Below are 11,643 nucleotides of genomic sequence, written 5' to 3'. Positions count from 1 at the left end.
GATCTACACAACAAGTTCACACAGTGAGACCCTGCCTCAAAAAGAGAAGAAAGGGTTGCGAGAAGAAACAGAAGGCAGCAGCCTGCAAGGACAGAGGCCGCAGGGGAAACCAAACCTGCCCACACCTTGACCTTGACCTTGACCTTGACCTTGGACCTTACCTCTAGAACTTTGAGAAGAAATGTTGCTGGTTTTTGAGTCACCGTGTGTGGCATTTGGTTATGGTGGCATGAGCAGACACTATCCCATGGCACATATCTCATTCTGGTACTGGAAAGAGCATCAGTGGCTCCCACTGACTATGAGCAAGGTCCAAACTCTTTTTCTCTTTTGGTTTGGTTTGGTTTCCGTGTTTTGGGACAGGATCTCTCCAACTTGCTGTGTAGCCAAGTATAACCCAGAGTTCCTGACCTTCCTGTCTCTGCTCCCCCATAATCACTGGATTCAGGCACATATCACCATGGCCAACTTAGAGGCCTAATTTTTTACCATACCACTTGTGGTCTCCCTTCCCCCACCTGCTTGAACCTGCTTGCTCAAGGGTGGAGTTTCCCGCTCATTCGTTCTGCCACGCCCACTGCTGGACCCTGTCGGCTTAGCTGCTTGGAGGCACACACGTGTTCGTCCTGCTACTGGATCCCGAGTTACTTGGCNGGAAATTGGGTTCCCTCCCCCTTCCTTTATAACTGAATGTTGGAATTAAAAAGGCGGGCTTTGAACATGAAATCGTCTTAGCCCCATTCTTTCTTCCGCCCCATCTAGATTCCTCTCTTTTCAGCTCGAACTGCCATTCTCAGTTGAACCGTTCGTGTTGTGGACTGCGGGCAGGCCGCAACAACCACTAACCACCTCTAACCCCAGTATGCCAAGCATCCCCCAAACTGCAGCATCTTGGGTTCCAACAGAAGGTCTCTAGTGAGTAATTCCACATCTGACTGCATATTATCATTATCAGTCTTGTTTTAAAAATGGGTGTAAGGATTACTTACTGCATAGGATTATCTTCATGCTATCTATAGATACATATGAAGCATAATAAGTTTGGGGGTTAGAGTTGAGTCTCATCTCCCAAACTTCCCGTCAATATACGTGCAAATTTTCTGAAATCCAGGTAAACAGTTGCCTGTATGTTGCTACTCCAGGTAGAATTAAGTGCTATGATAGCAAAAAAAAAAGCCAAGGAAGAGGGCAGAGAGGAGGTCTGGGCTTCAGCCAGGCAAGAAGCTGACATGTGAACAACAGCCAGATGCACCAGGGTTAGAAGATGAAAAAATACAAGGGGCCTGGATACCATAGGTGACCCAGTAGTGTGACCTGACCTCAACTAAACTCTTATCCCAGAAATCAAAGGTGGAGACACAGTCAGACCTACTTTTTTGCTTTTATGGTGGTTTGGATTGTTTTCTTATTAATGTCCTTTTTTCCTTCTTTTTTTTAAAAAAGAGATTTATTTATTTAATGTATGTGAGTACACTGTAGCTGTACAGATGGTTGTGAGCCTTCATGTGGTTGTTGGGAATTCAACTTTAGGATCTCTGCTCACTCCGGTCAACCCCGCTCCCTTAGGCCCAAAGATTTATTTATTATTATACATAAGTACACTGTAGCTGACTTCAGACACTCCAGAAGAGGGCATCAGATCTCATTATGGGTGGTTGTGAACCACCATGTGGTTGCTGGGATTTGAACTCAGGACCTCTAGAAGAGCAGCCAGTGCTCTTACCCGCTGAGCCACCTCGCCAGTCCCTTTTCCTTCTTTTTTATTCTTTGCTCATATATTACATTCTAACTGTAGTTTCCTCTTCCTCCTCCCCCAAGTCTCTCTCTTCTATCTCCCTCTCCCTTAGATCCATCCCCTCCTCTGCCTCCCCTCAGTCAAGAATAAGCATCCCAGGAACATCAACCAAACACAACTTCAACAAGACCAGACACATACCATCACTGGACAAGCAGTAGGAGAAATCAGACCCCAGAAACGGGCAAAAGGGTCTAAGACACCCCCACGCCCACTGTTAGAAGGCAGCCCCACCCCCACTGTTAGAAGCCCCAACAGGAACACCAGGCAACTCAGCCATAACATGTATACAGAGGACCTAGGCCAGACCCTAGAGGCTTCCTGATCCTTTGAGTCCCCATAGGTCCCAATCAATTGAGTCTGTGGTCTAGCTTCTCAGAGGTTTCTGACCCCTCTGAGACAGAACTTTGGGAAACAGAGAGATGGCTGAGCAACTGAGAGCTGGTGGTGCATTTACAATGGACGCAGGTTTGGTTCCCAGCTCCCACATCAGGCAGGTTTCGGCTTCCATTCCCAGGGAATCTGATGCTTCTGGCCTCTCTATATAAAAATAATTTTAAAAGGTCATGAATAATTAAGAAGTCATGAATTTTGGATGGAGGGAGGACGTGGGAGGAGATGGGGGGTGGAGAGAAGGGCAGGTGGTGTAGATGCAATGCTCATGTATGAATTGCTAAGACATTTTTTAATAGAGTCTGGAGCCAGGTATGGTGAGGCACTCAGGAAGCCTAGACAGAGGCAGGCAGATGAGTTTGAGGCCAGACTGTCCTACAAAGTGGGTTCCAGGCCATCCAAGGCTACAAAGCAAGACCTTGTCTCGATAAACAAAAATTAACCAATAGGGGCTGGATAAATAGCTCAGAGGTTAAGGTCACTTACTATTCATATAGAGAATTGGTGCCTAACACCAACATCATGTCACTCGAACCACCTACAATCCACCTGTGGTTCCAGGGGATTTGATGCCCTCTTCTGGCCTCCACAGGTATTGCATGAATAAGTAATGATATTTTTTTTTTTAGTGCCATTTTCTTTCTTTTTTTTTTTTTCTTTCTTTTTTTTTTATAGATACTTTATTTACATTTCAAATGTTATCCCCTTTTCTGGTTCCCTTACTTTTTTTTAAAGACAGGCCTTCACTTTGTAGCTTAGGCCAGCTCTCAACTCAGGTGTCTTATCTTAGCCTTCTGAGTACTGGAATTAAAGCCATATGTCACCACACTGAGCGCTGTGGCATTTGTACTGGTCAGTCAGGAAGCCTTGAAGACTGAGTACATCCAACAACAGCAATCATTGTCTCTTGATTCTGGAGGACAGAGGTCTTGAGATCAAAATATGGACAGGAAGGGCTGAGGAGACATCTCAGTCAGCAGCATTCTCAGGAATGGTGGAGGAGACATCTCAGTCAGCAGCCTTCTCAGGAAGGGCTGAGGAGACATCTCAGTCAGCAGCATTCTTGCTGAATAAGCATTGAGATCTGAGTTTGATCCCCAGCAACCATGCAACAAGCCAAGTATGATGGGACCCTGTGAGGGATTATGCAGATTATGTTAATTAGGTTAGACGGACTCCCCCTTAAATATGGGCATCACTCCCCACCATGAGCTGATGTCCTACACTGCATTAAAAAGAGGTGTATGGGTCCAGTGATTCACCAAAGAATGATACCCTGGGCACTTTAGTATGTAAATGCATAGAGTGTTGTATTCTGCAAAAGTCCAGTATGTTGGGTCTCCCATTACCAAGATAGAGAGACCCTGAAGTGAGCTCACAGGCCCAATTTAAAGCACATTAGTGGAGTTCTGGAGTAGGTGGGCTTTGTCTTACTCCATCTCTAATCACTCCATAACCATTGCCAGGGCGTGGGGGCTGGAATCTCGCTGAGGAATCCCGGGGTCAGTGTGCTTTGTGTTACTGTCTCTAATCAAGTGCAGTAGTGAGAAGGAGGGAAAGTATAGAGCAGGAGTTCACTCTGTAACTGACCTAACCATCAATTGAGATAACTCACTACCTTTGGACCAGCCTGTCTCATCTCTCTCAGGAGAAAATCAGGGCTATAGAGATGGCATAGCAGTTAAAGCATTTACCACCTGTGGTGACTTGAGTGAGAAATGTCCCCCATAGGGTCACAGATTTGAACACTTGGTTTCCTGCTGGTGGTTCTGTTTGGAGAGGTCATGGGACTTTTAGAAGGTGAAGCCTTGCTGAAGTACATCACTGGGGGTGGTGGACTTAGAGGGTTTATATCCTCCCCAGCTCTTCTCTCTCTCTCTTGGCCCAGTCTCCGCAGTCTCTGACCCGCAGAGACAAGAACGACATGGACACCAAGGCGGGTTCACACAGCAACTTCTTTACTTCAGGCTTTTTCTCTTACATCTCTCTTCCCCAGCAGCTTCTTCCCCTAGCTCCTCTTGCAGCAAGCGCTATTCTCCTATACTCGTGGCAACTGACCTCATCTAGCTCCATCCCACCTCATCCAATCAGAATTTACACACACTCCAGGCACGAGCTCAGGTCGGTCACTGATAGGCTGACAGGTCTGGATCTTGAGGAACAGTCCAGTCTGGCAGGCAACCCATGCATGCAGCCTCACTGCGCATGCTCGGGCAAGGCAGTAAACATGTGGGGTTCACAGGGCTTGGCAATGGGCCAGGGAGCCATCTAGGTCCATGCGGTCACACCCGCTTCCCGAATCTCCCCCTTTTTGTTTTATTAGTAGCTCTGGGATAAGCATCTGTCTTAGGTTGCCCCCCATCCATGCCACATCCTTACCCATCATGGGAGTGACGAACTCACTTTCGCCATCCTGTCTTAGGTTGGTATGTGCATGTGAGGGTCTTACCCATCATTGATTACTAATACAGCATGTTGAGCCAACACTGGGGGGATGCTTCCAAGGCTGCCATAGCCTGCACTAAGGCTCGTTTATCAGCTCTGTGCAGCCTTCGCATATGTGCCATCCACCAAAGCATTCCTCCACACACAACAGTCAGAAGGAGCATTCAAAAGGCCATCCCTCCCCAATTTTTTAAGAATCCCACAGTTCCCTGGATGATCTCCAGCCATTGCTTTGCAGTTGCGATCTCCACAAGGGTGTTGTTCACAGCAACAATCGATGCTCACAATTCCTTCATCTTTGTGTCAAGATCATGACTCCAATTTCCTAGCTGCATCGCACCAATTGCACGCAACAGATTTTCAGCTCTAGAAAAAATTCTGATACTGAACAGAGGTTACACACATTCCTGACATATGAGTAATGCAGGAAGCAAATACTAACTGCTCCAAAATATTCATCTGTTCCCGCAACCAATCCACTCTTTGGTTAACCATAAGGATACCACCTTTCAAATTTGTCTTCCAGTGGAGCCAAAGCCCCGATTTCCTCTTTTCAGTCCCCTTGAAGGGAAGCTAGCATGGTGATTAGGCAAAAGCAAAATTTGAGCAATTCTATCTCCAAGGGAAATGGCAGACACCCCTCTGGGGAAGGAAAACATGATCTTATTTTTGTGAACACCTTATTACTTTCAAAACACAGAAGTACCTAAAGTAAAACATTTTATTCAAATTTGGCTATATTCTGTTCTATACCCCCATACCACACTGCCTTCTGTTCCCTGCCTGTTCACTAAATGTCTTTTCCATATCTTTTCAATGCTTACTGAAATACAGATTTTATAGACATAAATTTGTAACATATTTACATAGAGCATACATATGCATACCTAAGAACTTTAAGTGTTTTTAATCTTACACAAAACAATGGTCCCTTTCATTGTGTTGTTTTCCTTCTAATACTATTGGCTAGTCCTCCCATCCACTATATAAGACCATCTTTTCTCTTTTTCTTTCATTTAAAGCATTCTCCTTTAATGGCTCAAGTTTCTACTACTGAGTCTTCAGGAGCTTTCCTGCAGGTTGCAATGTTTTATCTTTGAGGAAATTGCTCTAAAACTACCTAACCTTAACTCTTACTGCCTTTACCAGAGTTTAAATGCATGTTCGAGATTTTATAAAGGCAGCCTGGACCCCATAAGTCGAAACTGACTCCTTCAATCTTTGTACAACCTTCCACTCCAGGGGTTCATGATACCGTTGTCCCTGTTGGTCCTGAAATACTGGGAAGGCCCCCGCAACGGCGGGCACATTTTCCACNCTTTTTTTTTTTTTTGGTTTTCTGAGACAGGGTTTCTCTGTGTAGCCCTGGCTGTCCTGGAACTCACTCTGTAGACCAGGCTGGCCTCGAACTCAGAAATTCGCCTGCCTCTGCCTCCCAAGTGCTGGGATTAAAGGCGTGCGCCACCACGTCCGGCCATTTTCCACACTTTTACATGAAGACTACCCTTTCCCCTTTTGTCTCCCTCATCTTTATAGGGGGGAGGAGAAGGAAACGGAGGGGCTGATGGTTCGGGTGACCTACTATCCCTCAAACTCCAGCAGGACATCTGACTACAGACGTCACTGTCACTATCAATCCGTAGCTGTCACTAGTAGACCCTTCAGAGCTAGATTCCTTCTTCTCTTTCTTATCTTTGGTATGTTGTCTAAGATGTTTAGGTTTTCGGCGGCTAGCCTGAGAAGCAATCTCCTTAGCCTCCTCAAGCGCCACTGCTCTTTCCTGTATTTCAGCATTGTACTTTCCACTGGTGTCCCACAAGCACGCCCTGACCAAGTTCCATATGCTAACATTTTTACTTTCATTTTAGTCGCAGTTGAACCCATACCACTGAAATTCCCTTCATCTCTATACCTGAGAACCTTAATGCTTTGTCCCCTTTTTTCCAGGGAATCTTACCTTAGTCTCTATACCTGAGATTCTTAATGCTTTGTCCCTTTTTTTCTGGGACCTTACAGGCCTGTGCTTTCTTTAAATACCGTTGCTTACCAAAATTTCCTTACCACTGCTTACTAAAATTTCCTTTCCGCTGTTTACTAAAGTTTCCTTAGGCCTGTACTTTCTTTACTTACCATTGCCGACCAACGCGATGAGTTCCCCATATGGGCCACCACTTGTCCCAGTCTCCGCTGTCTCTGACCTATGGACAAGAACTACACGGACACCAAGGCGGGTTCACACAGCAACTTCTTTACTTCAGGCTTTTTCTCTTACATCTCTCTTCCCCAGCAGCTTCTTCCCCTAGCTCCTCTTGCAGCAAGCACTATTCTCCTATACTCGTGGCAACTGACCTCATCTAGCTCCATCCCACCTCATCCAATCAGAATTCACACACAATCCAGGCACAAGCTCAGGTCGGTTACCGATAGGCTGACAGATCCGGATCTCGAGAAACAGTCCAGCCTGGCAGGCAGCCCACGCATGCAGCCTCGCTGCACAATCTCGGGCAAAGCAGTAAACCTGTGGGGTTCACAGAGCTTGGCAATGGGCCAGGCACCATCTAGGCCCATGTGGCCGCACCTGCTTCTCTCTCTCTCTCTCTCTCTCTCTCTCTCTCTCTCTTCCTCCCTCCCTCCCTCCCTCTCTTCCTCTCCCTCTTCCTCTTCCTCTTCCTCTCCTTCCTCCTTTTGGGGGCGTTGAAGCAGAGTCTTACAATGTAGCTCTGGCTTACCCAGAACTCACTATATAAACCAAGCTAATCTTAAATCTATGGTGATCCTCCTGCCTCTGCCTCTAAAATGCTGGAATTTCAAGGATGAACCACAGCACACCTGACCCAGTCTTTGATATTTTTAACAACAGTCATACCTAAAATGGCCTTGCTGTGGCACCATGAGTCATTGCTGCCTAGACATTTGCCAAAGCATTGTATAAACCAACTCCCATTTCATGAAGAAACACTAAGGCATTTGTACAATGTCACCAGCAAGCAAGGGTCAGAAGTGAAGCTATGTCACACAGGGATGGTAGACAGGACACTGCCCTTACTCTGACACTCTCAGGAATTCTTGGGAACCATAGGAGGAGAAGGACCTGGCTTCTTTAAGGCCCCTGTGCAAGCTGTGATTTACAAAAACACAGCAGGAGTGCAAAGGAGGAAGCAGTCTTGCGGCTAGCCTCTGTTGGCATTCTGCTCTGCTCTGCTCTGCTCTGCTCTGCTCTGCTCTGCTTTGCTTTCGCAGCCTCCTCTGGCTGAAAGTGCCTAAACAATTCCAAAACTCTGATAACATCTACCTCCTCCAGCGATCCCACCACATCCCATCCCATCCTCTCAGAGCATCTCAGGATCTTGCCCCTGTGACCAACCCTGGCCCACAGGCCAATAACCCCCCATCCACCCTCACACAGTAACCCATAAAACAAAAAGATAAAAGGTGGGCAGAATGCTCTTTTCTCAGGTCTTGGGATATCTTAGGGATGTGAGCCTGGCTACAGATGACATTCATGATCTAAGATGATGTCATCCACCTAGGTTAGTACAATAAAGCTGAAGTTCCAGCTAAGAGGAATTAATTTCCAAAATAGTACTGTATTACTGAACACGAATCTTTGGAGGATGACCATGTTTTAGTTATTTGTTTGTTTGTTTTCCAGGATCTAATAAAGCAAGTATTAAGTACCTACATTTTTAATCCAGCAAGAGGAAACTCTCAGAGTGTTTCTCACTTTTAAGCTACTTCATTTCTCCCTGAATATATGTGTAAAATTAAATACCATCCATCTCAAAATTGTCTGAAAAGCTCAGATTAAAGCAATCTCCTTGAGATAACTGCTGTCTGTAAGAGCAATAATAAAGTATACAGACATTATCTTTCTAGGCCAGAACTAACTGAGGGTGATAGAGTCAGAATTTTGGTGGCTTTTTGCTAGAAAAAAATATTGTTTAATAAACCCTTCTGTAACATCTTAAAAAAAAAGGTGGGCAGACTTGGGAGGAAGAAGGAATTCAGTGGTACAGAGATAAAGCTAAGAAATAAAGAATATTATATTGTGTATGCATATACATACATATGAAACTTTTTAAACAATGAAATAAATAACTTTTGCAACTTGATAGTGTTGTCTTGGAGTGTGAACTTTATACAGAACAGCATCATTTTGCAACGTCAAAGGGTTGGACTTGAGCCTAGCAAAATGGCTCACTGGGTGCTTGCTGCCAAGCCTGATGACCTACATTTGATTCGCAAGACCCGTTTAATAAAAGAAGAGAACCGATTCCCACTAATTATCCTCTCACCTCAACACATGCTCTACAATTAATAAATAAAATATAATTTTAACGTTGTGTTTGTTTTATGTGTATGAGTTTTTGCCTACATGTATGTATGTGTACCACAAGAGTGCCTGGTGACCTCAAAGGACAGAAAGGGTTACCAGATCCCTAGAAACTGCAATTAAGGACTATTGTCAACCACCACATGGGTACTGAGAACCAAACCTGGAGCCTCTGGAGCAGTGGTTCTCAACCTTCCTAATGCTGCAACCCTTTAACACAGTTCCTCGTGTTGCGGTGACCCTTCCCCCAACTGTAAAATTATTTCATTGCTACTTCATAACTGTAATTTTGCTACTGTTATGAATCATTATGAAAATATGTGTGCTTTTTGATGGTCTTAGGGGATGGCTGTGATAGGGACCTTTGTTTCAAAATTAGGGCAAGCTGCTGAGGTGCCTATTTAACACCAAAGCAGACATGACCCCCATTTTCTCCAGTATTCCTCAGTCCCTACCTGCTACAAGGTGTGGCTGGCATATCCCACCCTCTGCCCTGTGTGCCCCCACCACAGACTTGACCTGGCTGAACAAGTCTCCAACACTGGAGCCAGGCATCTGGCTTTGCTACATTTACATCTGCCTGCCAGAGAACTGAGAACTGCCTGCCCTCAGAGCTGCTGAAGAGCCTACTTTGCAACTCCATCCAGCTGAAACTAGCAACAGAACCCAGCTGAAACAAAGGGATGGGTCCTTGGGTTTTCCCATATAAATTCAGTGTTGTACATTAAATTTGAGCCTTGATCAGAGAACTTTGTCTTGGCTCGTTATTTCTCTCGCTGTCCTTCCCATCAATCCCCAGCTTTCCTTTCAGGAACCCAATAACCATGGCCGCAGGCGGCTACAGCCCTGAACTTTCCAGTCCAGCTGCTGGGCTTCCCTTCCTCCAGAGGCTTTTCCCTATTTAATCCAGACATTTTGGCATCACCACCACCACCACCCAACCCCTACACTTCTCTCTTCCTGCTGAAAGGACAACATAAACTCCATTTGTCTACAGGACCAGGCCTGATTTCAAAGAAAGGCCATAAAGGCACCAGCTCCAAGAACAGACAGAAGATAAGTCCCAGAAACTAGGTCGTAAGACACCAGCTCTAGGAGTAGACCATAAAATCTAGAACAAGATCCTAAAACCCCTTCCCAAGAACAGCCTGGGGATAACCACAAAAATGGAAATATCTATCTCAGAATGGGCCATCTGTGCTGGGCAGCCCTATCTCATCCTATGGTTAAACATTCACGACAGAAGAATGCAGACTACTGACCTCCTATGACCCCCCTAGCACCCACCAATGAAATTTCAGATTACCTAGTCCTTCTGGAAAGTTCAACCAGTTCCCTATGAGAAGGCCTGTGTGCCTTTGTCTGAGGTCACCATTTTGGAGAATGGCTGACCCCCGCATGTTGGACGTTTCTGGAGAATAAACACTCTTTGTCTTTACATACTATCTGAGTCTGGGGTCTTCCTTCAGTGATTTTTCTGATCCTTACACTTTGAGTCCCAACCACCACCATCTGCATGACAAATTCCCTGGCATCATTCCTTGGAACTGGTAACCCCACCCAGTAACTACCCTCCCAAAAAAAAGCTTATTTTTTACCTTTTTTTTTTATGTGCATTGTTGTTTTGCCTGCATGTAAGTCAGGGTGAGGGCATCAGATCTTAGAGGTACAGACAGTTGTGAGCTGCCATATGGGTGCTGGGAATTGAACCCAGGTCTTCCAGAGAGCATTCGGTGCTCTTAACCACTGAGCCATAGCTCCAACCCCATGAGCCATCTTTCCAGCACCCTCTTTTTTAGTTTTAATTGATCTTGGATTGGTTTATTGAATTGGTTAGATCCCCCAAAGGGCCTCAACCTACAAGCTAGACCAGCTGTTGATGAATTGTGTGACTTTGGACAAGCATCCTAAACTCTCCGCTCCTGTTTCCTTATTTATAACCTAGGAGTGAGAACAGCACTCTGTGCACAAGGATGTCCATTGTCTGCTTTTTTTGTAGTGAGGGACTTTCCTTGCTTTCCACAGTCCCTGGCACTAAAGGGCAGGATGGGGGCTGGGCTAGAGAGATGGCTCAGTGGTTAAGAGAACCTGTTCCATGGACCTGGGTTGGGCTGCCAGCACCCACACAGAGCTCACAACCCGCTGTAACTCCAGTTCCAAGGGATCTAACACTCTCTTCTGACCTTGGCAGGAACAGGCATGCATGTGGTCCACAAAGATTCAGGCAAATACACAGATTCATACATATACGACAAAAAAAATGAATATTTAAAGAGCATGATGAGATTCAGGGACTGCTCGAGGAAGGCCCAGGTGGGACTAAGAGCCTCAAGATGACCTCTTCGTGGCCCAGCTGTTTATCTTGAGAGTTAAGGAGGAACCCCAGAAGGGATGTGGACTAGTGACACACACCTCTGATCCTATCATTTAAAAGGTAGAGGCAAACAGATCCCTGTGAGTTCCAGACCATCTTGATCTACATTTGGAATTCCAGGCTAGTCAAGGCTCCATAATAAAACCCTGTCTCAAAAAAAAAAAAAAAAAAAAATTAAGGAGAAGAAAAGAAGGAGCAAAAGCAAAGACCAGAGCCAGGCATGGCGGTGCACATCTAGACCAGCCTGGTCTACATAAAAGTTTCAGAATACCCAGGGCTACATAGAAAGATCCTGTCTCTCAG

At 45.5% G+C, this 11,643-nt stretch overlaps 1 long non-coding RNA gene across 1 annotated transcript in view; it reads right to left on the bottom strand.

The window, feature by feature from the left end:
* Positions 1-2,860: 2,860 nt before the first annotated feature.
* Positions 2,861-11,643, bottom strand: part of LOC110297434 — a 10,304-nt gene continuing 1,521 nt past the window's right edge. Inside the window, exons 2-3 of the long non-coding RNA XR_002378285.1 lie at positions 3,886-3,957; positions 2,861-3,321 (exon numbers count right to left, since the gene is read on the bottom strand). This is a non-coding gene — a long non-coding RNA (uncharacterized LOC110297434). The remainder of the gene's footprint in view (positions 3,322-3,885; positions 3,958-11,643) is intronic.

The sequence above is a fragment of the Mus caroli genome, chromosome 7 (genome assembly GCF_900094665.2).
Source record: "Mus caroli chromosome 7, CAROLI_EIJ_v1.1, whole genome shotgun sequence".
Taxonomy (NCBI): Eukaryota; Metazoa; Chordata; class Mammalia; order Rodentia; family Muridae; genus Mus; species Mus caroli.
Note: the sequence above shows the minus strand (reverse complement) of the source record. Positions and strands in the feature narration are given on the sequence as shown.